Source organism: Podarcis vaucheri, assembly GCF_965113315.1.
Source record: "Podarcis vaucheri genome assembly, chromosome: 12".
NCBI classification, from domain to species: Eukaryota; Metazoa; Chordata; class Lepidosauria; order Squamata; family Lacertidae; genus Podarcis; species Podarcis vaucheri.
The window spans coordinates 31,990,122-32,016,112 of NC_138750.1; positions in this window are offsets into that span (position 1 = coordinate 31,990,122).

Consider the following 25,991-nt stretch of genomic DNA (forward strand, 5'->3'; position numbering starts at 1 on the left):
GGGAATCTGGTTACTTAGTGTTCTTTTCTCCAACAATCCTGTATCTTGTTATTGTTTCTTTGTTCCCAACAATTTTAGTTCAAATGTAACTCCTTTTAATCCAGAGGAATCTTAAATTGCAATTTTTCACTATTAACAGTCCATTTGACAGCTTTGACAGCTGTCAAACTCTGTCCTTCTTACACAAGCTCCAAAACAGGACGCTCCCGGGCCCGGGAGGGGGGGTTGTTTACAGGAAAACAAACGACTTCCAACACTCCACTCTCCTGCTTAAAGTTACTTTTCCAAATCTTGGAAGTTACTGTCTTTTTAAACTCACCCTTTACAGGGTAGGCACTCCAGCTTAATTCTTATATCGTTGCTCTGGATCGTCTGCAAGGGGGGGGGTGCGGACTTCCTTTTAACACCCCCCCCCCGATCGTCTCTAATTCAAAAGGTAAAATTCTTAAAGTCCAATTCCAATTTACTCACGGGTTCTTTTTTTCAGTCCAAATTTCAAGGAAGGAAGTCAGCGCTCTCCAGTCATGGCTCGCGGCTTCACTCAGCGGCGGTAGCGATCGACTCTCAGCACCGCGCCGTCCCCCGTATCCCCTCCGCAGCCTTTAAAAAGGCTCTTTGCGAATCGGGGGGCGCTTAAGGTGCCCACCGAGTCTTCAGTCCGCAGGCTTCCGCGCCTGCGGTTTTTAAGGGTCCCCGTGTCGCTGGCACGGCAAAGACCCATCCACCGCTGAGCCGATTCCCTCCGGAGCTCGGAGGGAATCCGCCATTTCCAGATCGCGCCAACCCCGGAAGTGTGCAGCACGAATTCTCATCCTGAGGTAAAGTTCTTAACCCGAGGTATTACTTCCGGGTTAGCGGAGTCTGTAACCCAAAGTGTTTGTAACCCGAGGTACCACTGTAATAAATAAATAATTTATTATTTCTACCCTGCCCATCTGGCTGGGTTTCCCCAGCCACTCTGGGCAGCTTCCAACAAAAGATTAAAAATACATTAAAACATCAGTCAATAAAAGCTTCCCTAAACAGGGCTGCAACATGGATGTTCTCTGGAGCAAAAATAATTCTGCAGTTAGACATTTCATGCAAAGTATTTGCTGAATATTTTCTTGAGGAACCAAATATTTTCTTTGGAGAACATTATTCATATGATCACAGCATTTGACACCTGACAATATCTTATATCCGATGCCATTTTATAACTCCAATATCTGTCTCAATATTGGATTATTATTATTATTATTATTATTATTATTATTATTATTTATTAACTTTTGGCATTTCATGATATTTGAGAAGTGACATGAAATGATATTCAACATTTGACCAGAGATATCCATTAATATTTGTTCTGGACAGCAGTGTTTGACACTGTCTCAAATGTTGATGTCAAATTTCACATGATTTAACATAGTGAACTTCAGAACCAGAAGTTGTGGCTCTTTTGACAGAAATTGAATATGCATGAGCATGCTTCAGTTGTATTAGTTTTGAACTTTTGATCCTCTCAAAGAAGAGAAATTGTTGTTTACTTGTTGGCTCCTTTCTCAAAGTTACATTTATTTCAATTTCAGTCAAACTTGAAATAAGGGCTGGAGCTTTGAGTATGCGAAAGTAACATTTCCTGTAGGTCTAGTCTAGGAGGCAACCAATGAGATCCTGATCACTGAAATGGAAAAACGTTCTTTAGCTGGAATAATGGTTGGTAGAGTGTCCCCATGTGACCACTGCACACTGTTTTAAAGTGTTTCATATTGCAACCACAGTGTTTTTACTCATGCTTAACACACTATGCTTTGGCTTAGGATATAAAAGAATAATATAGTTGCTCTTGACTACATATAGCCGTAAACCAGACAGCTGCAACATGCCTTCAGAGTATTTGCATATCGCTCGCTATCAAAAAAATAGGCACTCCTTTCCATATTATTTCAAAAAGGTTGTTTCCCCCCCCTGGAAGCAAATAACATAGTAATGAGCACAAAACTTACACAATATCCCAGAGAGAAATTTATCTTCACCTAGACCCAGAGATGGCTTTTGCATGAAAGCTCAAATTTAATGCGGAATGTAACAGGAAAAAGTGATGGAAATGGAATAAACTGCTCTGTGAAAGCAGCCTTTTTTAGCCAAATCTGCATAGTGCAGTGACATCACACTGTTTCTTATGTGATCCCTGATTGTCCAGGATCACCTGTGTTAAAATCTAAGAAGGAGAAAGAAGCAATTCATAGGGGGCAGTGGCAGAAAGACATTAAAGCTAAGTGTGCCATGGGAATGAACAGGGTCAGTAAATGGTGAAGATTCTCATAAAGGGTTCAGAAGCATTGCTGCTTTTGGCCTGGAAACTGAAATGGGAAAATATGCAGTGCATTCATACATTTATTTTGGACCAGTGAGATCTGAAACTTGCATGCAGTGCTGACAGTGGGGAACCAAACTGATTGTCCTAGATGTGTGATTGGAGGCACTGACGTTTGTAGTATAACTGGCCTCTCTGGAGTGTTTCACACCAACAATACCTTCTCGATTGCTTTTGAAGTCTTCAGTCCGCAACTGCTTAAGGGCTCCTGGAATTGTTAAACCCTCATTTGGTTCCTTCAAAGTGGAAAGGAGCCTGGCCTAAATTAAGGTTGGAGTGCTTTCCCCAAGGCATGCCGAGCTTTATGGGGCTTCAGGCACAGTATTTCAAACTGTTAATTCAGAAGTAAGGGGGAAAGAAATTGCCACTATATTATGGCTCTGTCTAAACAATTCAGCATGTTTTCTTTCAGTGCAAATGCGATGCAGCTGCTTCGAGGACCGTATTTACAGTACAGACCCTTTATGAGTAAACCAAGACAATAACACTACATAGGCATAATAATTGGGGGGCGGTGGAGTGGTTTGAAGCGATTTTCTAATTTTAGATTTAAAAAGAAGTCATTATGAATATGTTTTATTTTTAGATCAGGATAAACCAACAATGGACACACACACACAAACACAAACCCAGGTTAAGATTTCATTCAAGGAACCATGAAACTTGCTTAGGGGAGGGAAGGTTCACATTTGAAGGCAAACTTATCCAATTTGCACTTTCCAAAGAGCAATACTGGGTGGGTCTAATTTCAGATGAGAAAACAACTGTTTATTTTCCACTGCAGCCATCTCAGACCACATGAAAACGTTAACATCAGTGTACTGTCAACTGTAGTGATTTTTCATAGTTAACTCCAACTAGCAATGCTTGAAGAATTTGTTTGGTCTACCTTTTTTTTTTAACCAAATTGACCTAATCTGTACTTTTGGGGGACACTATTATCCCTTTGGTTTTCACACTTATCCATTTTGCAATACAGCTCAAGGCAGAAAAGGCAGGGCAAGGGGCTTATAAAAATGCACGTTTTAGGTTAAAATGGATATTTCTTTATATAGAATCATAGAATTGTAGAGTTGTAGAGTTGGAAGGGACCCTGAGAAACATCTAGTCCAACGCCTGCAATGCAGGAATGAATATGCAACTGCCCCATATGGGGATCAAACCTTCAACCTTGGTGTTATCAGCACCATGCTCTGGCCAGGTGATTTAGGATCAAATGTTTACCAAATGCCTGTTTGGGAGGATTCTGGTTGGTTTTTTAAAAAAAGAATTCACAGAAAGATGTGGAAATGGGACAGAAAAGATTTATGAATGAATACGTGTGAAACTAACACAAACTGGGACTTGAATGGCCTGTCCTTCCCTAATCCCGGCTGGAGCATTATCTAGCCCAAATTCTCAATCTTCTCCATAAGCTAAACACTCTTTGCACTAGTACAAACCAAACTGTGTGTCTTTCATGCTCAGCATTATTCAACTTCTAATTCTGATGTAAGTTTAATGTTTGGATTCAGACTGTTGGATCTGAGGTGGCTCCAGGGCCCATTAAACATCATCATATTGAAGTTCACTGGCATGGTTAGTGTTTTTTTATAAACACTTAAAATATGAAGTATGCATTCCAACATTTACTAAGTATAACTTTCATCACTAGGAGTATTTCCATATTCAATAGATATATAATAAAAAATGTGACTTTATATTTGGTCTGTTCTCTGTAAAAGGAACTGTTATAAGAAGTTTCCAGTTTGGTTGAGTAAGTGCTGTTTAATTTGTAACTTCTCAGAGGATTAATTATAGCAAACAAGAGAAATGGAAGGATGAAAAATGGAAGGGTTTGTTTATCGAGATTGGTTTAAAAATAAGCATCATCATCTGCTGGGCCAACTGCCCATGCGTTCCAACCGGTACTAAGGGACGTAAAAATAATACATGTCGAGCCTTGCTGTTTCTGACGCGTCTGGAGAACTTTTCAACTAACATCTGTACATAAGACAGAATTAATTCATTTTAAAGTAGAGTTCATGCTTATAGATTTTGGGGAACATCAAAATCAAAGCACACATTGCGCAATTTCTTATACAGGAAGAGATCTGCTGAGTGTCGATCAGGCATATCACTTCTACACCGCCTACCTGGGTGCGAGTCCCATTGAGGATGGCTCTGTCAAAGTGGTTAATACTCACAAGATATAAGAAATCGAAACTAGGGCTGGGTGGAATCACATCCACACCCGTTTGCAGGATCATCCCCTTCAAAGATGGTAGTGGGGAGAATATTGTTGACTTGGGAGTGGACAAAAGTCACAGCATTTTTGAGTGGGGTAGATTTACATTATAGCAAAATGACCAGCTCCACCCCCCTTTTCTTCCTCCCCCTCCCTTATTTACCCCAAAGTGAGCTATGCTTCAAATAGTGAGTTAGCTGTGCTCAACAACCCAGCTACCATTCCATTTCAGCTACCAAATATGGGCCAAAAATCCCCACATGAATGATGCTACATTAAATCATTCCCACTGATGCATGAGGGATGGCTTTTTTTTTTTTGAGCTATTTGATGGCCTTAAATTATTGGATGGTATGTGCTTCACTTTAATATTAGGAGGAATGTCTTAGTGGTATGGGCAGATCAACAACTGAATCACCAACATCATCTAGAGGGATAGTGGCCTCTTCATTACTGGAAGTCTTTAAGCAGAGACTGGACAGCAGGCACTCCACCTCTGGAATCCCTGTAGCTAGCAAGAAATTGGAATAATAATAATAATAATAATAATAATAATAATAATAATAATAATTTCATTATTTATACCTCACCCATCTGGCTGGGTTTTCCCAGCCACTCTGGGCAGCTTCCAGCAAAATATAAAAAATAATAAAATGTCAAACATTAAAAACTTCCCGATACAGGGCTTCCTTCAGTTGTCTTCTAAAAGTTGTGTAGTTCTTTATCTCCTTGACATCTGATGGGAGGGTGTTCCACAGGAAGGGCAGTACTGCCGAGAAGGCCCTCTGCCTGGTTCCCTGTAACTTCACTTCCCACAGTGAGGGAACTGCCAGAAGACCCTCAGAAGTGGACCTCAGTGTCCAGGCTGAACGATGGGGGTGTCTATAAAGCCTCCTCCATCCCTGTGATTGTATTATTCTGTTTGGATGGGCTCTTTAAGAAGCAAAAGGTTAGCTTCAGAAGGCAACAGATTGTTAAAGTAACAAAGAAGCACCATTCTGTGAGAGCCAGCAGCTTTCCCCCCATCTCTTTAATTTATTGCTTCCTCAATAGTGAATTTTGTGTCCAACATCTATTATTCCCTTGATGTTCATTGTGAATAGGAAGCCTCACTGAAACATCGAATCCGCGGTACAAATCAATGTGATTCTATTTTTTAAAAAAAGTTATAAAAGAAGCTAATGAACTGGCTGTTCATGATGCATTAATCAAAGAAGGCCAATGGTCCTAACTGGTGGTTTTTCTAGTGAGTTGGTAGGCCAAGACATCTGTGGCCCAGATAAAGAAAACAGGATAGTGTGCTTCCTCAAGGTTACATGATAAATTATGTCACTTTAATGTGTCACAAATTGCATTCCAGCCAGTTTACAGTTCACATGGGAATGCAATGCTGGTTTATACAGAGTGTGTGTGAGTCAAAACTGTCTGAAAAAGTTAGAGGCCATTGAAATAGGGCTTTTGCACAGATCCTCTTGCCATGTTAATTATCTGTCATGTTTACAGCAAAAACTGTGGGCTAATCCTTACTGTACACACAAATGAACACAAAGTTTGTTGTGATGGTGGGTCTTTATTTGCTGCAGATTATTTCTGAGGAAAGAGAAAAGGAAACTATTTCATAAACCCAAAATGAGTAAGGAACAGAGGACAAAGCAAGGCCAAAACAATTTCAGTAAAGATAGATCCTGGGATCCAAAGAACTCCTTCTACTCACATAAAGGATTGTGCTAGCTCAGTGGAGCCTTTGCTTTTTATCTGTCAACAGCTGACTCCCGTGCCATATTATAAACAGTTTGCTATGTCAAGTTTGCCATGCAATGTGGATGGCTGCTGACTTTGAGCAAAACAAGCCTAAAGCCTCCTTGGAGTCACAGAACTAGCTTCACAGTTCTTTGGATCCTGGCCAGAGGTTAGAAACAGAAGAATAAAAACCCACACAGTGCCTGAGAAACTGAGAACTAAGCGGAATCTGCTTTATACCAGCACATCTTCAACACTAGCCTAACCCACTTTGGCTGACAGAAGTTCTTCAGGGTCTCTGACAGAGTTCCCTCCTCTCAAGAATATCTTCTACCTGCTCCTTTTAATTGCAGTTTCCAGGGTCTGAGCCTGGGGCCTTCTACATGGAATCTTCCACTGAGCTCTCCTCCCTTCCTTAGTGGAAAAGTGGGCAGAAAAGAAGGTGTAGGGAGATGAAAGGAAACCTTGCAATGTGGTGGAATGAAAACAGCCCTTCGTGCCTCAAAACTTCCAAAAATAAAGAACAGGACAAATTGTATCAGCTTGTACACCCTGGAATCAATTCCTTTGTTTGCTTTGACTGATAGGATGATGTTACTATGGATTTTTTTTAAAGCAACTCTTTGTAACCAGATTGCATCAAAGAACTTCCTACGTTATACAGAAGACGTTTTTTATGACCTAGGAAGTACAGCACAGATGCTAAAATGTCCTATATGTTTCAACATTATTCTTCAGTTCCATTCTTCCTCTGTGGGCTTTTAACTGCTTCTTTCCAACCCCAGCTGTTGTTCAGCTGAACATTTCCCTCCACAATCTCGTAATGTTGTAACACCATGGTGGACATCCTTTCCCCCATGTAATCACAACGGAGGCCATTCTGTTGAAGAGCCAGCCACAGAAAATGAAACTGCTGCTGCTTTTAGAATGTCTCCCTATGATTTTTGCTTCAGAGGGTCTTCAAGGTGGCCATGGACCCAGTGGCAGGTGGTGGTGGCAGGTTGAGTGTGTCAGACTGAAGATCAGACTGAAGCTGGTGGGGCAGAGATCCACAGGTGTTGGGATTTGAGCTCAGGCAGTTCCTCTTTCAAAGACTTAAACAGCAGTGGGAAATATGAATGCTGATTAAAAATGGACCCAATCCAGCCTAGGTCAAGAACTTCCGGGTCAGATTGATTTGAATGCAGAACTTTAATTATGAGCTCTCTCCATGAGGCCATCCTATTGTCTTCTCCAATTTCCAGCAGCTCTACTTCTGCAGACCCATACGTTAGCAAAGTTAGCTTAACCTAACCAAAACAGGTTTTTAAAATAATATAATAATACTAGAATCAACAATGAGGGCAATATTTGTTCTGTGTATGGAATATGCCTAACAATGCCTTTTAGGCCATGAAATTTAAATAACATCATCAACAACAACAACAACAATAATAATGGGCTTTTGGGGAGCATCAGTTTCATTACGTAATTTACAGACTTTGCAAAACTATTTCTGTTGTCGTTTTTAAAGCTAGAAATGATTGTATTGTCCCTTTGAACACTTAAAAATGAAAAATTAATAAAACAAAGAGTTGAGGGCTTTTAAAAACACATGTACTATTATATCACAGTGATATTACTTCAGCCGTTAGATTTCAGCACTGGGAATCTGCGTTATGTCCATAAATCCCTTAGGAGAAAAACATTTTTTTAAAAAAACGAGACAGAGAAAGGAAACATTCCCCTATTCAGTTTCTTTGTACAGACCTCCGACAGGTTTTCAGGCACGCCAGCCTGGTTCCGGTGGCTTTGGGGCTCTAGATGTTCCTCAGGAAAGCGAGCACATTTGGCTTATAAATCTTTAAGAAAAAAGGAACTTTAAGGCTGATCTATAGGAGCACCACTTATAATGTCCACTGAAACTAAAGAACTCCCAACACCTCGAAGGCTCGAGTTTACTATTTATTATTTATGTCAGGCTTCACACCATGCTCTGGATTTAGTCAGAGATCATTTGGGAATATATAGTTCCTGGAATGCAGGTGTAATTTAGAGAGCCACACAGTTGCATTTAGGCTTTTGTGTGCTACCTGGTGGATTGTGGGATTTTGGTACATCAACTTACTCGGGCTGCAGTCAGGCCTTATGCTTATCCACTCCAAAACTGTGTCGTCGTCATCATCATAATCATCATCATCATTATTATTATCTTCCTCCTCCAAGGTAATGCCTCTAAATACCAGTTGCTGAAAACTACAGCAGTGAAGAGTACTCTTATGCTTGGTCCTGCCTTCTTCCTAGAACTGGGACTCCAAATGCCTCAAAAGAATTAAAACAAACATGGCTAAAACATATAAACATGGCTGAAATATATATATATATAAGATAACAGCTAAGAACTAATTAAACTGCAACAGAATGAAAACAATGTAACAAGAAATCTATTAAAATGGAGATAATCAAAACGGCACAGCACTATTAAAAGACATTTCCTTAAAAACAGTCAGTTCCCAAAAGCCTGCTGGATTAAAATAGTCTTCACCAGGAAAATAGCCTTTTCTAGAAAAAGAGGTCCTGGAACTTGTTTTTTAGGGAAGTGCCCACTGGAAGTGGATGAGCTTTTTAAGGGAAACTGCTATGCCATCAGCCACAAAAACCCAAGGAAGGAACGCAATGCTAAAGAGGTGCTACAACGTACCAAAGAGGGGCTGGAACTCAGTTCTGGTGAGTTCCGGGTGAAAAAAAAGCCCTGGTCTTCATCCGTTGGCAAATAGGTACCGCTCCGGGAAGGTAAACGGCGTTTCCGTGCGCTGCTCTGGTTCACCAGAAGTGGCTTAGTCATGCTGGCCACATGACCTGGAAGCTGTACACCGGCTCCCTCAGCCAATAAAGCGAGATGAGCACCAAAACCCCAGAATAGGCCACGACTGGACCTAATGGTCAGGGGTCCCTTTACCTTTACATGCTATCCAAAGGACTGTATTCACCCATACGAGCCTGCCTGGGACCTGAGATCTTCTGGAGGCCCTTCTCTCAGTCATGCTTGGTGAGGACGCAGAAGCGGGCCTTTGGAATGGCTGCTCCCAGACTTTGGACATTGCTTTCTAGAGAAGCTAGACTGGTTCCCTCCTTGTTGTCCTTTTATCTACTTGCTCTTTGACATGCTTTCAAACTGCTAGGTTGGCAGGAGCAGGGACCGAGCAACGGGAGCTCACCCTGTCATGGGGATTCGAACCGCCAACTGGCAAGCCCTAGGCTCTGTGGTTTAACCCACAGCGCCACCCAAATCTCTCAGACAGCATGTACAGAAGCCCACATATTGACATAACATAAATTTGCCTTAACAGTGCATGTAAACTAAAGACAGGATATTTATTCCACTTTAGCTATCTGTGGTCACTTGCTGGATCGCTTTCATGGTTGTCAAAGCCATCCTTGTTAAAAGGGCAAAGCAGGGTGGGGAGGGAAGCCTTTTTTGTATTGTTTTCATTTTCGAACGCAATGCCAAGGGAAAGGGGAGAAAAACAGGTGGTGACATCATAAATATGGAATCTGAAGGTCACAAACAGGAATTCAGACAACAAATGGGAGTGTTCAGGAATGTACACTATTAAAAAATATCAGGCAACTCTCCCCTGCCCCTCCCATCCTCTGAACAGGGAAGACACAGGGATGCTGTGAAATGTAGTGTTTCCACCCTGAGAATTGCATAGCACATTTCTTTCTTTTTATTTCTGCTAAAAGTACCTCTGTGAAATCATTTCAGCCTTGAGGAAAAGCTTTCTCTTTCCCTGAAGACTTACCCACCCCCAATATGAGTAAAAACACTCATGAATTTTCCTTTAATAATATTACCAATAGTGACATTCCTCCCTCCACATACCTACAAAGAGTAGTCTGCACTATTAATCCTAATATATATTATTCTACTTACTGCATTTCATTTTGCTTGCTTGCTTTTTTTTTGAAGTAGAGTAGAATTTCCTTAATTCTTCTAAGAAGCATCCCCGGAATTATATGCAACAATCATAAAATTTTATTGAAACATTTGTGATGGGAAGTTTTGGAGACAGAATTGAAAGGAGATTTCTTTTTGGGTTGATTTTTTTTTTTGAGGGTGAGGGAAAAATATATATAATGAGGCCCTTTTTTCATTAATATATCCTTCATCGGCTCAGCATTAGGACAACTGAAGGCTGAGTTTGGAACTGTTTATCTTGAGGTCTTCTTTCCTTCTCCATTATTGCATTTGACTCTTCTGACTAAAAAAAATATAAGTGGGCTTTCTTTTGGTATGCTGCTCTACCTATTTGTTCGTGGTCTCTCTCTCTCTCCTCACATTGTTTTCTCCAGATGGTGGAAGTTACAATCCCCTGGCTATTTTTACCCAGTGTCACTCTCTGCTCCTTTTCCACCGGCAACGCTCATCAAAGCTAGTGGAGGAAATAGCAGCTGTGTTAGCCTCAAATTTATAAGCATAAAATAAAACGTTAATAAAACAGGCATACTGAGCGACACAGAAAAAAATAAAAACCCCGATCAAAAGTGCTCTGAAGAGGCAAATGTAAGGGAGCCTCACTAAATAAATAAATAAACCCACAGATCTTCCAAAAATGGTGTTGCAGAGGTGTGTGTGGTTGTTTTTTGGGTCTTTTTGGTAGCCTGGATGATGCTGATGACAATCCCAGTTCGGTTTTTATCATTATTATTTTTTGACCATCAGTGCTTTCCAGGAAAGAGATGTCTGGGTGTGTTCACGCCTGTTACTTCTCGGCTATTGTTTTGCCACAATTAACACTCCATTATATTTGTAAGAGGGGTTTTGTTTGTTGCTGGTGGGCGGGGGTGTGTAGGGGTGTGTGTGTGTGTGGAGATGTGGCTTGCCAGAAAAGGAATGAAAGAAAGAAAACCTCATATGGTTTATTAATTTATTAATTTATTAGTTTATCAAAAGCCAGCCACTCTCTTTGCCTCGTTCCAGTCCAGACAGAAATTGTCAGCCTGGGTTCGCTCTCCTTTTACCAGGTCTTTTTGGTTCCTGCTGTTTGCAGAATGCTGCAGATGTCTGACTCCACAGGAAACCCTTCCCCCTTCCTTAATGGAACTCGTGGGAATGTGGGGAACCTGGAAGTGGAGCCCTCGTTCCCTTCCAAGCCTACTCTCTAAACCCCTATTGACTAAAAGGGACGGCGGGGGGTGGGGGGAGAGAAATATCTCCACATCCCTGGAAACAGTTTTGCCAGCCTATTTTTCAGTAAATCCTTTAAATTAACCACTTCACTCCTGATTATAAGAAAGATTTGTAATTTAAACAGCTTCTCTTTAATGTCCTGAATCATTTCCACCCATTTTTCTGAAGTTCTCCATTTGGGTTGAATTACAGCATCCCACTTCCATTATGTAATAATGTTTAATAAATGAAAACAGGTTTGGATTCTGCAACAATTTGCAGTGTTTAGCACAGCCCCAACCCACCTCCTTTACTTCTATGCTCTCTGGAAAAGAGAGAAAATGTCTCTGAATATTTCCTTTAAAAGCCAAAAGCATTCACACACACACACACACACACAGAGAGAGAGAGAGAGAGAGAGAGAGAGAGAGAGAGAGAGCGCCTTTAAAACTTGTCTCTTCAGTTTCATGCAATATTGCCACAAGTTCATTTTCCTTACTCATTTTCTCTTTCTTTTGTGCGATAGTTTTTGCCGTCTGGTATAGCATTTTCAATGAAGTAGTTAAACTCATTTGGGCTAGAATCTCCTCCACATTGCATACTGGTATGAGGTGTGTCTTATAAAGAGGGTGTTTATATTGGATATGATAAACTTAAGAAATTCCGTTTACATATAATAGTTTCCTCTAAGAAGGAATATAAAACAGAATGATTTCAGCGGGATTTGCTAAAATAATATGGCATAAAAGTCTAAATCTTATAGACTACTACCAATCAGGGAGGAACTTGTTTCCAAAAGCTATATGGCTCAGATAAAAGAAATACGGCTCAGAACCTGTAATTCAAATTCTTTGAATTGCAGCTTTTTTTACATGCCCTTTAACTCATCTGTTTGAAATGGCCAATATTTCATCCACATGGGTAAAGATTTCTAGTTGCGAAGCATAGCAAAAAGAAATAAGAAATGAAGTTGGTATACGGCAGGATATGAGGCACATTAGTGGTCAATTCACTTTGTCCTTTATGTGCTACTTGTTATGAAAGCAGGTCTGGCAAACAGTGATGTCAAAGCATGGCTTTGTGAGCAGAAGTTCAGGGCTCCAGTTTCCCCTCCAAAATTTCTCCAATGAAACTAAGGTAAAGTTAAAGGAACCCTGACAGTTAAGCCCAGTCGTGAACAACTCTGGGGTTGTGGCACTCATCTCGCTTTACTGGCCAAGGAAGCTGGCGTTTGTCCAAAGACAGTTTTTCCGAGTCATGTGGCCAGCATGACTAAGCCGCTTCTGGCAAAGGAGCAGTGCACAGAAACACTGTTTATCTTCCTGCTGCAGTTGTTCCTATTTATCAACTTGCATTTTGATGTGCTTTCGAATTGCTAGGTTGACAGGTGCTAGGACCGAGCAACGGGAGCTCACCCTGTCGCAGGGATTTGAACCACCGACCTTCCAATCAGCAAACCCTAGGCTCAGTGGTTTAGACCATAGTACCACCCGCGTGCCCCCCCAGAAACTAGGGATGTCCTAATCCATACCCTCCAACATTTCTCTAATGAAAATAGAGATATCCTAAGGTAAAGTGGGACATTCTGGGATCAAATCAGAAACCAGGACAGCTTCTGTAAATCCAGGACTGTCCTTGGAAAATAGGGACACTTGGAGGGTCTGCTCAAGTGTGCAGAATGAGGAGGAGGGTTCGCAGATGCACTAGGGCTAGCTTACCACCTTTGGAAATAAGTAATTGCAAACCTAAAAGGAGAGCAGGCCATTATGTCCAGAGTCTGAAATTGCCTAACTACTGTACAATCCTATAGGTATCTGAAAACAATCTGCTGCTTAAGAACACGATAGCACCGCCTGTCCCACTGCCCCAAAACCTGATCCTATTGGAATCTTGCTTTGACACTGATAATGGAAAGGTGTCCTTCCCTGAACTGGAGAGTAGCAAGGGAGCCTAAGGGGAGTAGGCTCTGTGGCACACACAGCGGGGTCCTCCTACCCCTTGCCACTGCTTCATTCACCTGCTAATGGCGGGGACAGCATCACTCTGTCTAATGGTAGAGGTTGTCACGGTCCAGATCACAGGCAATCGATGTCCCAGCTGGGGACGTCAAGACGGGGGGCAAGATGGCGGGGTGGGAGCAGGAACGGGGGTCCAAAAGCCAGGAGTCAGGAAGCAAGGAGTCACGAAGCCGAGTTTCAAGGATCAGGAAGCAAGAAGCCAAACGCAGCAGGGCAGGAAGTGTGTTGCTGTGGCAAAGAGCCAAAGGGAAATGCTGACCTTATATCTTACTTACTTACTTACTTAATTTTATTTACGGCTATTAGCCCATAAAATATGTACAAACGTAAAAGGGCAGAGGCATAAAGACCGATATATTCGGCACCAGAGAGAGAACACCACGATGCAAGGGTGGGACATTGAGCCGAGCCAAATAACAGCTTGGGGCCCGGAGAGCTCCAAGGGACGGATCGCAGAAAAAGGAAAACTGAAAACGAGATCCGACATGCACTCTCATCATAACTGTCCGATTAGTTTTTGATGTTGTTGTTTTTTAGTGGTTTTTGTGTGTGAGATAACCGCGTTCAGGAATCTCGCCACCTGCAGAGTTACAGAAGGATCTGTATCCTGCAAAAGTAGTGCGGCGTGTGACTCAACAGGCCTGCCAACCAAGCGCAATAAAACAGGACCCAGGAATTTAGTCCTGGCTATGCTATGTAGGGGACAGTTGAACATTATATGTGGAAGAGATTCAACAGTTTTCCCGTCACACACGCATAGCGGAGACACCAAACCCCTGGAAAATCTGTGGCTCAGCAGGTTCGATGGAAGGACATTGATATCCTTTCCCAGCTCTTGCCACCAGGTGCTGTGAGTTACCAATCAGTCTCAACTGTGAGGCCGTGCCTTGCCTCTTCAGAACAAACTTAGGAAGGCCCCAGTCCTGCAAAGTCCTGTTGGTCACAGGGCCTGCCTCCTGCACACACACCTGACAGAGGTAGCCCAAGTTGAGAGGTAGCCTATCTCTAAGCACTAGTTGCTGGGGAGAAACAATGAGAAGAGGGCTAAGGCAAACTGCTTTTCAATCCGAGGATAGTATTTAAAATAGTTTGTGATATGCCATGAGGGACCAGTTGTTCAAAGAAGCAAAACTGGCAATCTTATTGTATCAGCACTGCAAGGTCTAGGAGTGCAGCCAAAGAGTTTTCGGGATTCCAGTCTGTTTGGGTTTTCTTAGTGGAGATATCATGTGTTTTGTTGATATTGATTGGGCATTGCTTTCCCATTCCTACCCCCAAACCACCCCACCAACCTTTCCAACCCAGATTAGAGCAGCGTAGAAACATCTAAAGCAAGGTTCCCCAAACTTGGGTCTCCAGCTGTTGTTGGACTACAACTCCTATCATCCCTAGCTAGCAGGACCACTGGTCAGGGATGATGGGAACTGTAGTGCAAAAACAGCCAGAGACCCAAGTTCATGAAACCCTGATTTAATTGATTGGATTTAATTAGGAATGAGGCTAAATGGAGTCATTTACAGCTTTTGTGCTCCATCTGTCAAAGAACCCAGGAAAACGGCCTTCAGAGTATGCTATCAAAAATGTTACGGAACCCACCAAAGAAAGTACCTTCTTGAACAAAAAGCGGGGGGAGAAAACATTATGGGCAGCAAGGGAATTATGTGAAGAAGATACAAGGCAAGCTCAAAGTCCTCGAGGTTAGAAAATCTTAAAATGGAAAGGCATGCCTAGTATACGCATAGTATAAGCTAGTGGAAACTACACAACTGACCCAATTCACTTCAGAAGGGATTGAAGAATGGAAAAATGAATGCATGTCTGCACGGATGCCAGCTTCTCTTAATGAAGGTTGCAAAGCCAGTTAGCATTTGAAATAAAACCTGAATGAAGATATAAAAATATTGCTGAACTTCTTAAAATGGATGGCATCACCCTGCAAGGTCTTTACTCCGGCTCAAGTTGCTGCCAATAGGGCTGTGATTCAAAATACCACCAGAAGTGGACACGTTCCAAAGCTACATCTGGGTATGTAATTGCAGAGGAATCTTTAGAAACACTTACGAGGAATGCAAAAGCTTGATGGCTGCAGTGGGCAATTTTGAAAACGATTTACTCACTCTGTGCTCAACCCACGAGTGCAAGCAAGGAGAGGATCCTTTCGAGACAGATAGAAGGTCAGAGCCAGCTAAATGGGTATAAAAATGACTAAAAATAGCAAGAGTAGAAATGGGGAAAATGGGCAATGCTTGGTTGCCAAATCTGAATCGTATAATCTATCCACTAATAAGAAATAAGTGATGAGTGATGTCACCGTACGGTCTTCTTGTCAAATGGTCAGATGTTTGGGCTTTGTGGTTTTTCAAAGGCAGATTTATTGCCCAAGATGAGGGGAAAGTTCTCCAAAATCCACTCCACTTAAAAAAAGAAAAAGGCATGATCTCATTCATTATGACTTTTACTGTATGACACACAAACACACACACACAGAGAGAGAAGCAATCAGAACAGAGATATTTCAAAGCGGGATATGGCTGAAACGTTGCTGCAATATATAATAGACAGCGCATGAATTGAATTTTAGGGAAAGTGGCATGTCGCTCTGGAAATGCTTTAAATGTCTCTGTGCATAATAGTTCTGCGGAATCCCGCTCACTAATGATGGGTCGTTATAGAGCGTTTAAAAGGAAACCCATTTCCAAATGCTGCCTGCATCCAAGTCTATTAAGAAATAATCGTTGTTAAGATGAAAGTCTTGTTAGAGTTTCAGTGAAAGTGTTTGGCATACAAGGATGAAAAGTCAACAATCAGCATTTAACAAGAGACACAGGGAAAACATTGTTTAAAAATGCCACTGAAAATTTAAATTCTCCGTAATAGCAGGATGCAACGCTACCTTTTATAGTTTTTGATCCATGTTATAAATGTGGTCGTGACAAAGGGATACTCTGGCTTTAACTCGCTGGCAAGAACGTTAGCTATTTTCTAGCACTGGAAAAAATATATATTTCCAGCTCCTCCTAAGCCAATCAAAGGCCATTCTTTTTTACTTGGAAATAAAAGTTAAAGGAAACACAAAATAATGTTAGTATATGAAGCCAGAAATGAATTTTCTTGAAGATTTCAGAGGAAATGGGCATACAAGCCTAAAAATAATAATAATACTATGCTCATAACAAGAGACTCTAAACAATGTGTGGGATTTAATTTGAGGAAAGTAAATTTGTTTCTTGAATTGCTGGTGTCCCAGCCATTATCTGTCTCAAAGGTTTCTAAGAACCCATCAGCGGATCATGGGAGATTTGCAAATGCATTGCCATATTAAAATCAGCGGGTGTTGCTGGAATCAATATATCACAAAGGATGAAGTTTTACTTCCAGCCAAAACTGAAATCAACAGCAAAGCCTTGAGTAGTGGTAAAATTAGATCAACTGCTTACTTCCGTTTGAGGGTGATGAAGATCCAAGGTTGCTCTCATCCGTTCATTTCTCCCATGAATTTCCATTATCTTCTCAGTATAATGAAATGCTGAGATTTAACATTGACAAGGCTGTGCAAATGGGAAATGTTTTAGGACTAGAATCAGATACGCAATCTGTAATGGGCAAATGCTCCCCTGCCCCTACCAATTGCAGTTTACAGCACTGAACCATGTGAGCAATCGCTAGCATGATGGCAGGGGTTGTTGTGATTTGTAGTCCTAAACATCTGGTGGCCAACAGGTTGTGGAAGGCTGGCAGACATCTAGTAGTGTGTGCTCTGAATATTCGGTTGTTTACAGTCGTCATCCCTGTTTTCTCGTCATGTACCATGCACACAACATCATAAAAATGAAATACCACTCCTTATTAATGACAATTTCTTAGATTCAAAAGGGCTGTGCACAAGCTAAAAGGCTCTTCCATTTAACAGTTCCTGCTGTCTCCTCCCATATAAATCTCCTTTACAGGGAGGTTTGTTGTTTGTTGTTAACAGATTTCAAAATATTCCCAATGAATATTTTTGTGTTTTACCTCCTGGGGTTTCCTACTTCTTGGAGTTTGGGTTTGTTTTTGCTTTTTTGGAGATTTCCTATTTTTTGTTATTTTGGGTTTGGAGATTTCTTACTACTGCTTCTTGTTGTTGGTGAAAGATATGTCCCCCATTAATGGAAAGGCTCTCGTGGGCCAAAACAAAGCAAAGCTCTTTCCCCCCGCCTTTGTTACATGAGTGCCTTTCTTCTTAGCTTTCAGCTGGCAAGAGGGTTTATGGGAACAAAAGAGAAATCCAAAACAGAACCTACGAACAAAATGCAGAGCAAAAAAAGTAGGGGTGAAAGGAAGGAACGTTGCAGGCACATTTTTTTCCTTTTTTGCATGTATCCCTAGGGAACTGCTTCCCATACACATGTTTTTAGGTGTTTCTTGGTGTCAGATCTTCAATCAAGGTCTGCATCGGCTGTGCCTCCCCGTGTCAAGCTCTGATTGCTGTCAAAGACCTTCGACTGATGGGAGACTCACACCTACATCATCATTCCTTCTCTTTGGGCCTTTAACTATTGAAGAAACAAAGGAAATTAAATGATAAAAACTGAATTAAAATAACCCTGAGATTTCCACTGTGAAACTTCCCTCATTTTGCCTAAGTAGTAATGCAGCCCATATGGCATTTCACTCAACCTAGCACAAGAATCACAGTCTCTTTATAATGCTTGGCAATAGCCTCAACCTGGAGCTGCCTTACGATATGAATTTAGGTTCATTATAGCATCTCTTTCGGGGCAACCCACTCCTTTGAATTAGGCCGGCTAGATGAAGACGGGATCACTCCAAAATTCCTCTGCACCAGAGGAGCACAAAAGGAACATGAAGAGCTGCCTCATACCAAGCCGATTAGCTGAAGGCGTATCCAGACTGGTGCCCTCTACATGCTACTATAATAGATTTGATTTATTGTATTTCTGTGCCAATTTCCATTCAATCGGATCTCATAGCAGCTTACAATCAATTGAGAACATTAGCATCACAAATACAGCACGAATCATATAAAATAATTAACAAATCATCAATAAAGCAATTACAATCGATAAAACACTATTAACAAAACAGCAACTTAAAAATATGCTAAGCATTACAATTATAGCAGAAGTCCTATTATATGATAAACAAATCAATAAGGCATTTAGAGTCTATAAAATAATTATTAACATGGAGAAAAGAGCAGCTTAAAAATATATATTCTGAGCACTCTCCATGCCTCCTTGACTCATAATCTTTCACTTTATTCAGTTCATTAAAATAAACATAGAACACGCATGGTGCCCATTGTTAAGCCAGCTCATGGCAATTGTATGGGGTGATGGGAGCCGAAGTCTGGAGAGCACCACCAACAAAAATGGAAAAGGGAGCAGAAATTGCAGCAGTTTGCTGGTTCGTCTATGGTGAGGAATGGAAATCTGCGAAGCACGTAGCATGCACAATCGATATTCATTTACATCGTTGTTGTTTTTTTAAGCTTGTCAACAATATGCAATTAATTACTTTTTTACATTGTTTTGGCATTTCCTTTGCATTTAAATTAAGGTAAGTTATGTAAATAATTATATAACTTACGTTACATTGTAGACAGTGAGACATGCAACATAGCAGTTGGCAGAAACCTAATTGCAGCAGACTGGAAACAGCACTGATTGTGATGAACACAGGTCAGAATGGAAATTACTGCCTTTTAAAATCCCTATCGCTAATCTGGTTCATTACTGTCTATGCTGACTGGCTGCAGCTCTCCAGGGTCTCAGATAAGAGTTCCCCCCAGCTCTTCCTGAAGATCCCAGGGGCTGAATCCAGGATCTTTTGCATACACTCCATGTGCTTTACTACTTAAATATAGTGGTCCCTCAGGTTACATACGCTTCAAGTTACAGACACTTCAGGTTACAGACTCCGCTAACCTAGAAATAGTTCCTCGGGTTAAGAACTTTGCTTCAGGATGAGAACAGAAATTGTGCTCTGGCAGCGCGGCGGCAGCGGGAGGCCCCATTAGCTAAAGTGGTGCTTCAGGTTAAGAACAGTTTCAGGTTAAGAATGGACCTCCAGAATGAATTAAGTACTTAACCTGAGGTACCACTGTACCATTTTCCCACTATAACATTTTTGCCACGCAGTTTCTCTGGTATAATTATGCTGGTACACAACCACTCTAAAGGGAGGTGTGAGATGGGGTATATTTGGGAAGGAACAGGGCTTAATCAGACTCCAATGCTTGCTCAGAAGTTGGCCCCACTCCCAATGCTGGCAGAATTAAAACTTTCCAATTGGAGTCAGTGGATATGGTGACATGACTTTCCTCCCTCGCCTTTTCCCTCTTCGTGACTGTAGCCCTTCCACATGCAGGATGGGCATCAGGACTACATTGCTGCTCCTAACATTATGCAGCACCTCAGCCCTAACTCCTACATGTTGCATGTTGAAGTCTGACTAGACGAAACCTGTCTGTGCATTTGTCAGGGATTGGACTTGAGAGGGTGTGATGGAGGAAGAGGAATGGTGGAGATCACACACCCTTCTCCTGACGCTGCAAGAGAAGAGGGATGAAGCATTGATTTACAGCAGGGCTTTGAGGGGTTTGAGGAAAGTCACAACTCAGAGAGAGATGAACAGAAGAGTTGGAAAGTGTTAGAAGAAGGAGGGGGGAATTGCGGCAGGGCAGCTAGATGGCACGTTGCGACTGCAGAGTATTTCTGATCGCTCTTCTCCCAGAACTCGGCATTCATTAAGAGTGCAGGAACAAAGGACTCAGAGACATTTGGCCACAAGTGACCACCGTAAGGAAAGATTCTGTTACTAGGATGGAGGGAGGAGGAGCCCAGTTTGGAGCAACGCCATTCTTAAGGCTTGCTGCGTTCTTTTGCCTCTCACTATTATGATTGAATGAACTCATTAAAAAGGACTCTACCTTGTTTTCTCTGCTCTTGCTGTAACCAGGTGAGGAATAGCTTTCCTGCAGCCTTGATAGCATTGCTGTTTGCTCCTAGGTTTCCATGTCATCTCAAAATCTTCGTGGGATTGGGTTTCCAATACTGTGTGGAAACACTGTGTGCACCAGAGAGCCAGGCAACGTGGGGGACACAGGGAGCCATCTTTGCATACCTTTTGGAAAAGTTAACTCCAGAGCACACCAGCAACATTATATAAAGCCCGAGTCAGGGACTTTTCCGCACGTCAACATTTTCAGTTCTGTCGGCAAGAAAATATTAAACATAAAGGCCCTCAAATTTGCAGCAACAGGACTTCAGAATGTGTTGTTCACCTATTTTCCATATGTTCTGTCTTCCACACACACATAAACTGTATAGGCATATTTGCACTTAAAAATAACTTTGTTGCATAGACAAATGTGGTTTCCACATGGATGAAGAAACGATCTCCAACTTCCAAACAACATCAGTGCCACATGTAATGTAGTGCAGAACACACCAATGGGGAGAAAGTCCTTGTGGACTAAGACCTGCTTAACATCTTGTACCCCTTTACTAAACGAGGTCAATATCCTTCCATTTTTAGAGAAAGGAAATCCATGCCAAGTGATACTGAGTAATTTGTCCAAGACCACACAGGGATTCAAGAGCATACAGAGGCCAGGATGCAAACGCTTCATCTATTTTCAGTGCCATCGAGAAAAGAAAGCCTATCGATTCAGACTGTCAATTAACAAGAAGGATAGGTTATGAAAGCAGGGTACAAATGTGTTGCTTGAATCCTCAAAATTAAAGGCACTATGTAGAGAAAATACAAAGTACTCTATATATTCTTTTAGTGCAGTAACCTAAGAACTCTTTAGTAAATAGATTTCAGCTGGAGTAATGAGCATGGCTCAGCAAAAACAAGCTTCCCTCTGGCATTTCCAGCAGTGCAAAAAAACAAAAAAACAAAAAACAACCACACACATGACTCCTTTGGGCCATTTTTTGTCCACTCCTGAAAATGTTGACTTGTTCCTTTACACGGCATTTAGTTGACCTCAGTTCGGCACCACATTGCCAAGCCACTGTGTCTATATACTAGATAGCTGTGGTGGGGAACTCCCAGTTCAGTGGCTGAATCAGGCCCACCAGGCCTCCCCATTGGGCCTACAAGGCCATTTCAGCCAAGCCACGCACACCTGTCCTGCAAGGCAGGCAAAGACCTGTCTCAGCTGAAAGGGCACTTGCAGACACTGTCAATCAGCTGATTGATGGCCTCTGCAACTCCAATTGTTCAGCTCCAGTTATTGGAGCTTGCAAAGCCAGGTGCAAGATTCTCCACAGGTCCTAGGGATCAGCTGATTTTTGATGCTTTGCAGACTGTGAATTTGTCTGCACATTTTGGTTTGAATTGTGTGGGCAAAAACCTGTGAGGTGAGAAGATTGATATGTGGGTGCCCCACGCATCTGCCAAACCTGGTCCACAGGGTGTGGAGGAGATAATGATCTGTCTGTTGCTGTTGTTGCTATTTTCTGAATTTGTTCGTTCCTTTATCATGCCCAGGGCAACCCAAAGCTACTTACAACCAAGCAAACAAATAGGATCTAGTTGGCCAGATCCAGTTCTCAACCCCTAATATATAACATTGTGATATAATCCTATTCACTCTGTGATCCCTGGTTAGCTAGGCTGGATTTATCTGATGCTAAGACTGCAATCCTGTGTGCACTAATTTAGGAGTAAAACTCATTGAGTTATTTGGGACTAACTTCCAAGTAAACATGCATAGGCACGCTCTGTAACATAATAGATTGTGGTTGTGCTAAAGTAATGAATCATTATGGTGTTTTTCGATAAGGTTCCCCCAGCCTTCTGCAAACTGACAGATGCCAAGAGGGTGCCAAAATAATTAACACTATCACCTTTTACTTTCTTTTTTTCCACCAGCTCGGGTGTGAGGGTGCTTCCAGATTGTCAACATTTTCTGGTGGGATTCAGTCACAACCCAGCACATTCAGGCTGCATAATTAAAACTAAAATGGAGCTTTTGTGAAACAAATGCATTTCCTAAAGGTTTGTTTTTTGAGATAAGTTAAGTGATGGGGAAAGGAACAGAATGCTGTGGTTTAACACTTCCTTGATGGAACATTGTCTATTCCCCCAACAAACAAATCAGGATGAATGCTTATTAAATAGCTGACATTATCTGATCTTTCTGCAACCAGCTGCAGCTGGGTCCTTATTAAACAGTTCATCTGGAAAACCCACATATGTCTCGCTCTGTGTGTGTACACAGTACCCATGACTTCTGTACAAGGCTGTCTCTGAATTCTTGGGGAGGCTGCAATTAACCCCCTGTCGAGGATTACTGGATTATATTCCTCACTGGTCTGATAGAGTACAGAAGTTCCTCAGGTGTTTTGCCCATAAAGGTCTTTTGCCAAATGAAACCCCCACTTCAGTATATATAGGCTGTTCAAATTGCTCTCTGTTCTGGATTCTTTCCAAGTGTTGCATTGTGTCTGGAATTGCAGCCTATAGACAGTCCTCTGTCTAATGATCTTTCTTGCTTTTTTTCTTAAAAAAAAGTTCCCATTTTGCTATGACATGGTGCTAACACGACGTGCCGCGGATAGACAAAAATATCAAAGAGTGCCCAGAATCTTTCCTTGTTTAAAAACTTTTGAAGCCCAGTCTAAACTCAGCTGATAGCTGAAAGCTTCCCTCCCTTTCCCCTTGTATGTGATTGTTGGAGCAGATAGTTAAAAAAAACCAAAACCCAACCAAACTATTTATCCTAATCAGCAGTTGGAGAAGAAGAATGTTAAATAAACTATTTGATTCAGATTCCCTTTTTTTCTGGATGTTTACCCGGCTGTTGACAAAAGCCAGAGAATGTTTAATGACTTGGGGGGGCGGTACGACTTTTTGATGCTCTGCATTTGCTTTTCTTAAAGGGAAAGCAGCAACGATGACAGGCCTCCTCTTGATACCCAGTTTGATTAACAAAATTTATCGTGTTCCTTGTCCAGTGTCCAAGTCTCCCATGTTGAAATGTATAAACATCTCTAACAGAGCGAGAGAAGACTCAGATGTCTCTCAGAGAATTTGGCCCCCATCTGCACAATGCATTTAAAGCAGGACCATATAATTTTGAACAACCATGACTTCCTCCAAAAAAATCTTGGGAACTGTAGTTTGCTAAGGGCCCTGAGAGTGGTTAGGAAACTCCTGCTGCCCTCACAGAACTCCATTTCCCAAAGTTCCCTGGGAAGAAGGAACCCTAGGAATGAAAGTGCCCTAGGAATTGTACCTCCGTGAGGGGAATGGAGCATCCTAATAACTCAATTCATTAGTGAAAATGACATAAAGAATCCATTATACTGGAGAAAATTGCTTGCAAATTTTTTTAGTTAAACTGCAGGCAAAAATATGTAGATTAGGAGAAATTCACAGTAAATGCTGATGATTGTTGTTCTGATGTGACTTGAAGTGCAGCAGCTAGAAACAACCTTGCTACATTTTAAGCCGCTAATGCGCACATAGACTACGTTACACTCATGCAGGGGGTCTTTTATCCCAGGGGGAACTCACTGGAACTTAGTTCTGATACCTCTCAGGTGGGTTCCGGAACCTTTCTGGTGAGTTCCAGGTGCCATTGCCATTCTATGAGAACCTTTTTCTAGAAGTCCATTTGCCCCTTCTTGGGTGGGCACTTTTGCAGGTGGGCCCTGGGTCAGGGGCGTAGGAAGGGGGGTGCAGGCCGCCCCGGGTGTCATCCATGAGGAGTGCTGCAGTGGCTCGGGCCCCCACGATGCTCGAAACGGCAGCATGGGACGAAGAAGACTCCATCACTGTGGCATCCCCCATCCTGGGTGGTGTGAGGATCGCCACGGCACCCCAGTAGACAGCTCACCCCACCCCTGCCCTGGGCCTCCCTGTGAGCTAGTAAATGGCAGGTCAGACTGTCTCCCTGCCACCGAATTGGAGGGCATTCACCTGGGCATGGGACCAACTGCCCAATGGCAGTGCTTGGCCCCGCGCTCAGAGCAGGGATAAATGGCAGGCCTGCCTGGCCTTTGGCCTCTTTCTTCGCGGTGCCGATTCTACAATCAAGTTAGTCTCAGCATCAGGGCTGCCAGTATAACAAGACCAGCCTGCCCAAGAGATGAATTAGGAGCCATCAGTAAATAAACAGAGACAAGTTAAAAGGATAAAGAGATGAAGGGAAACAATATGTAAGGCTGATTTGCAGGCTTTGGTTTCAGATATGGTCATGAAATTTCAGATTATTTTCTAATACAGGAAAATGAAGGACTAATTAAGATGGCATAGCAAAGCTTTCCAAGTGTAATGCTTTAGAATATTCCTTGCATTCTAGTCATAATAAACAATGTACACACAAAGGTGATAAACCTGGAGGGGTTTCAAAAATGAGGCTTTGCCACTTGTTTGATCAGTCATTAAGTTGGGTGTTACCCCAAAGCTTTCCTAATTTGCCCCTCCAAGTATGATTCAGGATTATTCTTTTGTGGATTATTTAAATCATCCTTGCTTTACTGGAGAATGAAATATGCTTTAATTGAAGCCGTGTGTGTGTGTGGTCTGGACTTGGGTTTGGTAGAACAAAGACTTTTAGAATTGTGCCAAACTTCGTAGCATTTTTGGTGGTCTGATAATATGGGTTGCTTCTATTTTCTAGTCTCATAACAACTGCTTTCCTTTAGCATTTCAAACCTGGCAGTTATTACTGTTTACAATTGAACTGCCGAAGAAACAAGATTGATCAACACATTTGGCACGCATGATGCGCCAGGGTGAGTTAATAATGTTAATAACACGAGTGGAATTTATTTGTCCGGAGGAGAAAACCCTTTCTGTCTCACTAGTCAGGGGTCCTCAAAATTGCATGTACTTCTCAATCATCACCACAAGCCTCAAAGTCGATTCTGTGGACAGCCTGTTTCCCTTAAATGCTATGTTAGGCTTGATTTCATGTGTCTTTCATAGCTCGTGCCATTTGTGCAGTGGAGCCAACTGCTTGACAGCAGCTCTTCTGAAGAAATTAATATGATAATATGCCTGGGGGTAATGATGCAAGAGGCATGACTTTTCTGGTTCCATATAATGGTTCATTTTCTAGATGTTTACCTACCCTGAAGTCAAAGGAAGCACAACGCTCATGTGCCTAATGATCTCTTCAATTCTTGACATTGCTCTCATAACTACTCCAACTAGTGCTTTGAAAAAGTGTTCTGGGAAGATTTTGGTTCATAACAAGGGCTGCATCATACATTACTGACCCTGCTAGAAGTGTTTCTATGTGCCTAGTGTTCCTTGGGTGACCAGACTATGGTTCTGGCAATGGCAGGGAACATCTTTATGCCAGCACTAGTTACTGCTACCAGGGATCTGCAGGCCTGTTACAGAGAAGCCATGTAACTTGGGCTGCCTCACATACTAAGCCCAGCACAGATGTTTTGTCCTGCCGTGTGAAGTGCTGTCATTCAGAAAAAACTACTTGGCTGATTCCATATGAGTGCCGCCATAACATAC